The sequence below is a fragment of the Eurosta solidaginis genome, unplaced genomic scaffold (genome assembly GCF_040869045.1).
Source record: "Eurosta solidaginis isolate ZX-2024a unplaced genomic scaffold, ASM4086904v1 ctg00001046.1, whole genome shotgun sequence".
NCBI lineage: Eukaryota > Metazoa > Arthropoda > Insecta > Diptera > Tephritidae > Eurosta > Eurosta solidaginis.
Genome location: NW_027136889.1, coordinates 109986 through 121414, shown reverse-complemented (window position 1 = coordinate 121414; position 11429 = coordinate 109986). Strand labels below are relative to the sequence as shown.

Below are 11429 nucleotides of genomic sequence, written 5' to 3'. Positions count from 1 at the left end.
TGTATTTTCTGTACAATGATTTCTTTTTATGCTCAAAAAAATAGCTCCGGTCACAGAATGCCCTTATGGTGCGACCACGTAAGTTTGTTTGTTATCAGTTATTGGATTAGGCTAATCTTGCTCGTTAGGCCTTTTAGAAGACATTTCGCTTAATACACAAATTAATGAAAGGAAATTCTAAAAATTTTCTTTTATCAAGAGATATCAGAAAAACAAAGCAAAAAGTCACCAAATGACCATAATGTAACAGAAGGGTTAGCCAGAAATGTTATGAACATTAAATTATATGAAAGATAAAAAAATACTACTTTTGTAAATTCAAATAACGTCTTTTGTACGATGCAATAAAATATTTACTCTCTTAAAAACAATATTGTTACAAAATTTCCTAAGAACTGGTCGATTGTTGTTGGACTTACACAGATAGCCAAGCAGCCCTCTAGGCGCTTAACTCCTTTATCACTTCGTCTAGGGCCGTTAGCAGCTACAAGAGGTCGCTTCACAGCAGCAGCTAAATTCGCAAACATAACCCTCATATACGGACCTGCTCTTAGAAACATCGGGGGCAACGATAAGGCAGAGCTACTTGCAAAGACAAAGGCGCTTCTGGAGGTTGCAGAGAAAACATACATAGCAGATTAAATTAGTTAGCAGTCTCCAACTGCCACTCCTCGGATACGTGCCATGCACTCTTGGCCGAATTACGACAGCTAAAGAACAGAGAACCTAATTAATAAATATGTCACGTAAAGAAAATTTTGTGATCACTACCACAATAACGGGAATTAAAAAGCGCTCCGTTTAGGCTCAGATCTTTAGTATCCGGGCGGCACAGCAACCAACCAAACAACCAACCTCCTCTACTTTCAGCGAAAATGTTTTACAAAAACGTGCCTATACAAACACTCAATTTGAAAACTTTTCTTTTACCTGTAAATACAACTGGCAACATAAAAGACTTCCCACACTCAAGTTTTTTTGATTTTACAAATGCCGTACCACTCAAATGAGTTTTTAGTTTATTCTTTCACATTAAGAAGAACCTCAAAAGCATTCATATATTTGCTGATAACCGAGTTTTTGTATATTACCAATATCAACGAACCTAATTTCATTACGATGGCTCGCAGAACGGTATTAAATATCAAATTTTTTGGTATTCGACGAAAGTATTTTTAAGTGAGCTTTGTGCATTTTCAATTTTTTAGTTAACCGAAAGAAAGAAAACTGGACATCTTGCACGCATTACTTACATAAAAACACTTGACAAAGAGATCGATTTTGCAATAGATTGGCGTAGAACTTTGAAAGTCTATGATCATACGCAGCAAACTCACGCAAACGTTACACCGAAATTAATTGACATAGATGCTGACGCGTTTGAAAATTTTCGGGCAATACATTTATTTGTAACAACGCAGTTGAACAAAGATTTTTCACGCAGTGCAGATAGCAGCAGAAGACAAAGTTTAAGCTCAGTAAGAGCTAAATCTAGTATGCGTTTTGGTCTTGGTCTCAAGATTTCACTAGATGATATACTTATTGGGGTTTCTACATTATAAATAATGATATCAAGATTCTGCCAGAAATCATTTCCCCTTCGTTTAGTATCAAATGTCGTTTTGTGAAATTATTAAGAGTGGAGTTAGCAACTTTTAACGCATCACCAACTTTACAAAAAAATTTTACGAGGAAGACTTTTATATATTATCTTAACCAGTTAACCCCATTAAATAATATCACTTTTGAAGGTCATTAGGGGTGTACAAATCTTCTAGAACAGGGGTATTTTTACACGACACAATTGTGCTCTCACTGCATATGCGAACGGCCAATCGCTTTAAATGTTTGAAGACCCATGTTCTAGAATATTATTCAACAAAATTCCTATTCGACTAAATCTTTGAAGAAATAGTCTGTGAGGCCACAAAAAAAAAAAAAATAGTTCGTATGAATGTCAGTTGTGAAAAATGTTGTAAGTGCACATTTCTGCAAGTAATGCTACTTTCCTAAAAACATATGTGGAGAGTTCAGGATTTTGTGCGCATAGTCTAACATCAATGTATTTGCAAACTGGTGTAGTATTCTTACACAAAACGCCAAAAAATTATACGGCTATGTATTTCCTACGTCATCGCAACATCAAAAACTGTAGTTCATTTTTTCACTTTTCAATAGCAAATTAACAATTGTCAAAAGAAAACAAAATATGCGAAGAATCCATAGCTAGCATTTCCTATAGCAACGTTTCCAACACCAAATACACAAAATTCTGAACTCCCTTATGATATATTGATATATTCCACGAAACAACAGGGCAGTTCAGAGTGTTGTGCAAATGGTCTAGCATCATTGCATTCGAAGTTTGTCTAAAATATTTTTACAATACACTTACAATGGCAAAATAACAACTGTGAAAACAAAACAAAATATGCAAAGAAAAAATCAAAAATGAGAAAATTTGATCACAATTCGTAGCATTCATTTGTTATGACAACGTCTCCAACATCAAACTTCTGGGGCCCTGTTAAGTAACTGTGAGTTTTAAAATGTACACTTTTTCTTCATATAATTTGTATGAAATAAAAATGTACATTTCAAAACTCATAGTTACTGAATAGGGCCTCAGAACTTCCTTGTGAAAAGAAAAAATTTGATATCAAAAAATTACTTACGATCCGCAGCTTATATTTGCTATGGTATATATTTTCAATGCATTTTCACAAAACTCCAAACTGTCATATGTTTTTAGTTTAGTTTTAGATATAGAAATGTCTATGATATACAACGCTTATTAGGGTGTACCAAACAATTTGTTTATTTTCCTTTTGGGATAGTAAAAATATTGTTCAGAGCATTTAAAATATAGATTTTGCAATTTAAGCTTATTATTGTAATGTTTCGAAGCCATCATCGCGACCTCTGACTTTCAAATAATAGTAAGGATAGTTTTCAAGGTTTAATATAAAAGTTACCAGATCTCCAACCCTTGCACCCAAATCTTTAGCTTTAGGTATTCTTATACGAAATTTAACGGTTTAACTTATTTCGTTTAGTAGTTATTCGAGGTCAAAGTTCAATTTCAAATTTTATGGGTGTCGCAATATGATTTGTATTGGCAACCTTAAATCGCGATTAGGAACCTCTACACATTAAAATAATAAGCTTACATTTTTACAGGAAAAAATGTATATTTGTTTGCCCCAGCCTAATGCTTATCGTATACAATTTGTTCACACCTTACAGGTTGGTAGCATACACTTAATGTTAAAGGACGATGAGTTCGGTTCACGCTATGATCTACTACCACTAACCGTAGACTTTAGGCAACCTTTCATAAGAGTGATTTTGCGCAAGACCGACAACTTTTTGCTGTATGAGCAAGCTAGCACGGTTGTATTGAAGGATAGTTTCGACGCTGAAGCTGCGGATTATGATAATCGTGCATATGATTATTTAACGGTGGGTTTCGCTCTGAAGCTGAAACGCAAACAAAAGATGTACTAGTAAAGGCGCGTGAAGTTAATACAACTGTTAAACATTACATGGATAGACCTTGTTATGTGTCATTATACGAAATGTACGATACCTATAAAAAAATATTTGAAAATAATAAAAGACTTAGCGGAGTGCCTATGATTGCTAATGCAGACTTTTATCCAGATCGTTTGGATGTTATAGCAAAAAATCCAAATTTCTCATATTCAGCTATGGTATTGGAACGTATGTTGGCTAGTAATTATTATCAACAACAACAACAACGCTATCGCAATATGTCAATTAAAACTAAAATGGATGCAAATGTTGATTATAAATATCGAATTAATTTACTTTATCGCATGATACAACCAGTCTTCGAGGAATGTAAAATAATGGGAAAAGTACGTAAAGCCGTATCAGCAATAAGTTTTTGTCATGGCAATGGTGATTTGATAGCTGTCGGTTACGGATTTTATTCGCATTCAGCAAAGAGAACTGTTACCAATGGTAATGTTTGCATTTGGAGTGTGAAAAATCCACGTAATCCTGAACGCACTTACAGCTATCCGGTGCCTGTAACAGCTGTAGAGTTTTCACCATTTTTACCATTTCTTATTGCAATTGGCATGTACGATGGTACAGTACAAGTACGTAATATTACAAATGCAAATGATCCACCTGTTGCCATATCACAACGTACTTTATTGCTGACATCGGAACCGGTGACAGCACTACAATGGTTTCATCAACTTCATGATGATTCACCAGAAATTGATCCATTTTTGGTATTGACACGAGATGGTAAAATTGCTAAATTTCGTATAATAGCCAGCCCATATTTGTTGGGTATGCGCCAAATGATGCTGAATCGCATTGAAGGCAATCCTGAAGGTGTCCAAATCAAGTCAACTGATATTGGTCCATTGGCTGAAAATTATATTAAATCTAATAGACATCCATGTGGTTTGAATCTGGTTCTTCATCCAGTAATTAGCGATTTGTATTTCATACTCACCGATGAAGATTGCATACAAAAGTGTTCATTAAATCATACTCATCAATATTTGGATGTATTGAAAGTGCATGAGGGTGCCGTCAATCATATGGACTATTCACCATGGTCACCACGACTTTTCGTAACGTGCGGCAATGACTGGTAAGTGTAAAGAAGCGTATAGGGCACTCGATTAAATTATTTCTATGAATTATAATAATTACAGACTTCCTGCCTTAGTTTAGGTTAGATGGGGTTGGGTCGCAGCTATCTAGTGGAAGGGCAACTAACTTCGATATATGTACATTTTAGTTCCTTGTGTTATCACATGCCCTTTCTGTGAAACTGGGCTCCACTTTTTTAGTACATTGCTGCGTGCAACGTCAAAGCTACGAATAAGGCGCTCGTCAAACTCGGAAATTTCCTGCTGAGAGTCTAATACGTCCCGGCCGAGATATTTCCCCTCCTGGTTATCCATGCAACTCACACAGCTAGGGCTTTCTAGTATATTTAGGTGCACAGTATGGACTTCCATTGGGCCGAGCCATGATATCATTCAAATAGCCATGAATACATAAGCTTTTGTAAAATATAATGGTTCCGCTGACTTTTGTGATTCAAAAACATGCTAGTTAGGCCAGGAAAAACGACAAGACGTGATGTCAGCTGGCTGGACCCGAACCTTTTCAGGAGCACCAAGAATATGACCAGCGGTTTCACAAAGTCGCCAATGGCAGACAAGTTCATTTCGCCAGTGTCTGCTTGGACCAAGAGATCAGCCTGACAGTTATAAGGGATATCATAATGACCTAGAATACAGATACTTTTTATCAAAGAGTAGTAAGATTACGTCTTTTATGAGGTCAAGCAATATCTTAGAACCTCCAGAATTACGGCGGTAAAGCTAAAGGTTTCCATGGCCGCATATATGAATAATGTTCCCTACCATTGAAAACGGAAGATACTATTCCATCTACCACATCCTGTATAGGGGCGATCTCCACCTGGAAAATGCTGCAGTCATCAAGAAACATAAAGTTCTGGCCAATACCGAACGAATGGCAGAATACGGCACACGCCTACCATTCCGTTTAACTTTAGTACATCCGTGAACAAGTTAACAAGACCCCAGTTCCACATCACTTCCTCAACTTATTTATTTTTTGAGGGAACATGAGTCAATAATAGTACCAAAGTACTTTAATCCTGTGATACAGTACCTTCGTTTCTCTTCCAAAAAATGGTGGTCTAAATTCTGGAGACCGTACATTTGTGCGAATAAAATGAGCTCCTTTTTACAAGGCTTGATAGCTCATCCGTATGATTCAAACCACATATTCACGACACACAGGTAACGCTGAAAAGCGTTCCTTAGTGTATTCAGCAACTCTCCTCGGACCAGAACAGCAAGCTTGTCTGCATAAACCACCACTTAGCGCACACTATCCTTAAGGTACTGAAGCAGGTCGTTCATTATCACGACCCAAGGCAGGGTAGAAAAACACCTATTGCGTACCCTATCTCGTTTTTAGTTTAATGGGCGCTTAACCGTTTAAAGGGTTATGACCGTCGGACAAGGCAAGCCAGTTCCTTCGTTGGGATACCTTGCTCACACCAAATGAGCTTAAATCATTTTCCACCTGGTTACTACTGGTATTAACCGTTGAGAAGCTATAAAATCGTGCAATTGTAGTTACAGCTGAGAAATTTGGGAGCTGATGGCAACTAGTATATTCTGGAAATTGAAGCACCTAGAAGAGTATAAAAGGCAGCAAATGTAGAGGCGCTGGAATTGAGTTGATTTGAGCTATCAAGCAGTTATTGATTAAGCACGCAATCTGTCGGGCAATAACAGAGTTTCATTTGAGCTGTCAATCAGTTTGGTTGTTAAGCAAGCTAGTTGCACAGTATAAGTGTTATTGTGAAGTACTTTAATAAAGGCCATTTTTCCATTATTCAATATTGGAGTTATTTATTAAACAGTTTAGTGATTCGAACTTAGCAGAAGGGCAAATAAGAGCATTTGTAAGTAAATTCGTTACAATTGGTGTGAGAAGAGGAATTGTTGAATAAATTCCAGAGGACAACAAGGACATGGCAAAGTTCAGTGAATTGAAGATCCAGCAACTGAAGAAGGAGTTGGAGAGCCGAGGATTGAATACAAGTGGCGTTAAACTCGAACTTCAGGCACGGCTACGAGAGGCAATGGAAGCAGAAGGAATTGATGTGGATGAGTATGTCTTTTATCCTGATGGGGACGAGACAACAACAAAAATTGAAGAGAAAAACGAAACATAGCAGACAGTTACGAGCACAGATTTGAACACGATTTTGGCTGCAATATCTGCTCAAACATCGACAATGTCATCTCAACTAGAAGAACAGAAAACGTATATGTCATCTCAACTAGAAGAACAGAAAACGTATAAGTCAACACAGATGGAATCTCATGAGACACGAATAACATCGAAGATTGAAGCACAAGAAATGCGTATGTCAGAAATGTCGACACAGATTACATCCAAGATAGAAACTCAACTGGAATCGCAGGAGACACGCATAACATCCAAGATGGAAGAACAAGAGGAGCACTTATCATTTCAGGTGGCACAAATGCCTTCACAGTTAGAAGCACAGGAAGCAAGGGTAACATCAAAGCTTGAAGCGCAGGATGCAAAAATCGCTCAATTTCAGGCAGAAGTCGATGATTTGAAGGGTCATATGAAGCAGTTACAACTAAATCGCCCAGCTGTTTCAGCGAGTAATCCAAAGGTAAAAACACCATCCTTTGACGGGTCTGTTACTTTCCAGGTCTTTAAGCTACAGTTTGAGAAGACCACAACAGTGAACAACTGAAATGCTGAAGATAAAGTTGCTGCACTCTTCGTAGCATTGAAAGGACCAGCTGCCGAAATCTTACAGATTATTCCAGAGTACGAACGGAACAGCTGTTAAGCATTGATGGCCGCTGTCTAGAGACGTTATGGAAGCGAGCATAGAAAACAGATATTCCAAATTAAGTTGCAAAACCATCACCAAAGAGCGAATGAGACTTTGCAGGAGTTTGCTTCGGATGTTGAAAGGTTGGTACATTTGGCAAATGCGGACACATCCGTTCAGTACACCGAGAGGATAAAGATTCAGAGCTTCATAAACGGCATAAGGGACGTCGAAACAAAGCGAGATACATACGCAAGCCCAAAGCAAACATTTGCTGAAACGGTACCTTATGCACTGACTCGGGAAACAGCGTATCTTTTGAGTAAGCCAGCGTACAAAGCCCATCGTGTGGAAGTAGAAAGGTCAGATTGGGTGGACACAATTTTGGAAGCACTGAAGGGATCACAACAGAAAAACTCTGGAGTTATGAAATGTTTCAAATGCGGGAAGCCCGGTCACATTGCACGTCATTGCGATCTTGGTCCTGGTAGTTCCAACTTGGGTGGCCGTAAACGCAAAGCTGGAGGAGATAAGCAAGAGCGTACCAGATGGAAAAATCGAGAGCTAGCTTCAGCTATTGAATGTCCTGTGATATCTGTGTCGCAGATTGGAATAAAATCAAGCAGTCTTACCGCCAGAGGGAATGTGGATGGCAAGGAGCGTGTACTGACTGTAGGTACGGGCGCATCTCATTCCTTGATTCGATCTGATTTAGTCAACAGGAGAGTAAAACCGTTACCTGCAGCAAGGTTGCGTACGGCCACAGGCGAGTATAACCAAGTTCAGGGAGAAGTGATATGTGAAGTCTTGATTGGAAAGGTCACGGTTCCACACAAATTCGTTGTGGCGAAGATCGTTGAAGAAGTCATATTGGGAGTGGACTTCTTGGTTGACCACGACATCAAGATCGATATGCAGAGAAGGGTGATGCGTTATGAGAACCAGGATATACCACTTAACTTCAAGTTAGAGAAAGGGTTCAGTAGTAATCGAGTAATGGTGGAGAAGACTCGACAAAGGCCACGAAAGTCAAAAGAAAAGGTTGATGGATCGAATGGGCCAAATAAAGAGAAATTAAAAGTACCTGCGAGAAAAAGACCGGCATCGACAAATTCTAATGGACGCACTAAAATGACTGAAAGAATTTTTCAGAAAGAATTCAAGGGTGGTTTCAAGCCAGCGCGCACTACTATTGTGTAACGTCCAGACGATAGTGATGATACAAAGTCAATCCGCCAAGTGCAAGCTCTGCGAAGAAGTTAATTGGCTAAACAACATAGTGCGAGGGAACGATAACACTAATGAGTAGTAAGATGAAACGCAGGTACAATGAGAACAAAAATTCGAAAGGTTTCTTGGAGGGAGATTTGGTACTGTTAAACAATCCTCACCGGTGGAAAGATATTCCAGCCAAATTTCGGTGCTGTTGGGAAGGCCCGCACAAAGTTGAGAAGAAGATCAGTGATACCATCTACCGCATACAAACCACTGGGAAACCACGGAGTAGAAGAGTGGTACATTTGGAGCTGCTAGCGGCGTTTAGATCGGGAGATTTGTCTGATCGGGACGATCAGGCTTAGGTGGAGGGCAGTGTTACGAATATTAGCAACACCAAGGGGTACTGCCATCTCTAGGCCGATGCTAAGCAGTGACGTGAATTCACATCAATAATTCAATCATTATGTATCTACATAAACGAATCAATAATTGCGTCTACACATATGTACGTATACGAGCAGCGTAGAATCAATGCACAAACACATGCATATATCTGAGATACCCCTGAAAGTGTGCAATGAGAGAAGCTATAAAATCGTGCAATTGTAGTTACGGCTGAGAAATTTGAGAGCTGATGGCAACTAGTAGGTTCTGGAAATGGAAGCGCCTAGAAGATGCGAACGTTGAAATCAGAGAGTATAAAAGGCAGCAAATGTAGAGGCGCTGGAATTCAGTTGATTTGAGCTATCAAGCAGTTATTGATTAAGCACGCAATCTGTCGGGCAATAGCAGAGTTTCATTTGAGCTGTCAATCAGTTTGGTTGTTAAGCGGGCTAGTTGCAAAGTATAAGTGTTATTGTGAAGTACTTTAATAAAGGCCATTTTTCCATTATTCAATATTGGAGTTATTTATTAAACAGTTTAGTGATTCGAACTTAGCAGAAGGGCAAATAAGAGGATTTGCAAGTAAATTCGTTACAATATTATGGGTTGTCTGTCACGAACTCAAAAGCACGGGTGCAACCTGATCTGCGGGCAATGTTCATACTGTGGAGAATATTCACAGTTTTGATACGTCACTATGCCGCTGAAAGAGAAAACAGCCACGCAAGCATGTACACAGCAATAAAGAGCGGAGATTACTCAGTCTTACACACACATGTGAGTGAAAAGAAGACAACAGTGTGAGTGTATAAGGGCTCGGACGTTATTGCACATGCATGTAAACAGTAGCTAAAAGCACAAAAGTTATGACTTGCGCATTTACACGCATACACCTAGAAGACAACACCTAAGAAAAATGAGAAAAAAATTAGAAACTATACAAGCAGGCTGTTCACGAAATGTCCAGGCCCTGCAAAAAACAGCCAACTGAGAGTATAAGACCAGCGCAAGCTAAGGAGTAGTCTGTCAAATTGATTTCAAACTTTGGAAGTGAAGAACACAATTAATTTGATTGTGAATTACTACTAACATAGTAGTGTTGTAAATAAAGAACATTTTGCTATACTGAATGCTCGAGTTATTTATTCGACAGTCAGCGATTTGAACGGTAACAGAAGTTGCAGGATATTCAATAACTTCTTAAAACTTGCTATAATACGTTTCACTCGTTTCATCTAAGACATACACCCGCTCGTAGCTTCAGACTCTGGTGAAATTCGCCTCAGAAATGACTAAGATGATTATCGTGTCTTCCAAGTTTGTCTTTTTATGTAAAGCGAACCTAGAAATACATGTTCAGTAGCTAACCACAGTATACTTGAACTGTTAAAACTTTAAATCCTATGGGAATTTTCTCTCTGCTTTCTATAAGTCCACCTCAAACTCCGAAATATTTAAAGCTGTCAGAATTTTCGCATCACATTTTCAGAACAGTTTTGTATTTAGAATTATGCAATACTGGGTGATATCTATATATATTTTTTTAATTTTTTTAGGACTATTCGTATTTGGCTAGAGGGTATATTTCAACCTTTAATTACGCTTACCGAGCGCTATACGCCAATTCACTGTGCTTTGTGGAGTCGCACTAATTCGACGGTTATTATTTCAATAAATCGCGAAACTGTAGATATGTGGGATTTAAGGCGTAATTTATTAGCACCTGTATCATCAACAAGAATTGACAAATCTTTTCACACAATTGCTAAGTAAGTACTGCAGGAATTTGGAAGCTTTTAGTGTTAGGTCTTTAGATATTTTAGATACGTGTCATAATTATATATAACATGTATATATCACTTTCCCACAGAGTAAGCCTTTGCGGCAGATCACTTGCTATTGGCAATGAACGTGGAAATATATTGATGTGCAGTTTCGAAGATATGCCTTTCCCGTCTCATAATCAATATGGTCAACTGGAAAAGGCGATTTATAAGGCTATAGAAACATCACCGTCTCTTTTGTTCGAGTTTAAAAATATTGGCTATTTTGGTTATGAGATAAAACAAAAAGGATTAAAAAAAAAGTCGTCCATTGGACGTCACTTTAGTTTTAAATAATTATGTGTTATTTTTAATTGCAGTAAATGTTTATAAACTGAATAAAAAAATAGTGTAGTATATATTATTCTCTAATCGTGTACTTATAAAGAAAGCAGTAATTTAAAAATATGGGCATAACTTTCAACAGATTTTGCTTATTTTCATAGAAAATACTTATCGTGATAAAATCAATACTTTAACCGATTTTTGTTGTAACACTTGCTCTGCAAGCTGGCATAAAACCACGCCTATTAAAATAAAAAAATTTCGAACATAAATTCTGTTACTGAAACCATGCAAAACAATCCCAA

General features: G+C 37.9%; 1 pseudogene; it reads left to right on the top strand.

Moving 5' to 3' along the window:
- Positions 1-1119: 1119 nt before the first annotated feature.
- Positions 1120-11136, top strand: LOC137235667 (dynein axonemal intermediate chain 4-like; annotated as a pseudogene).
- Positions 11137-11429: the final 293 nt, after the last annotated feature.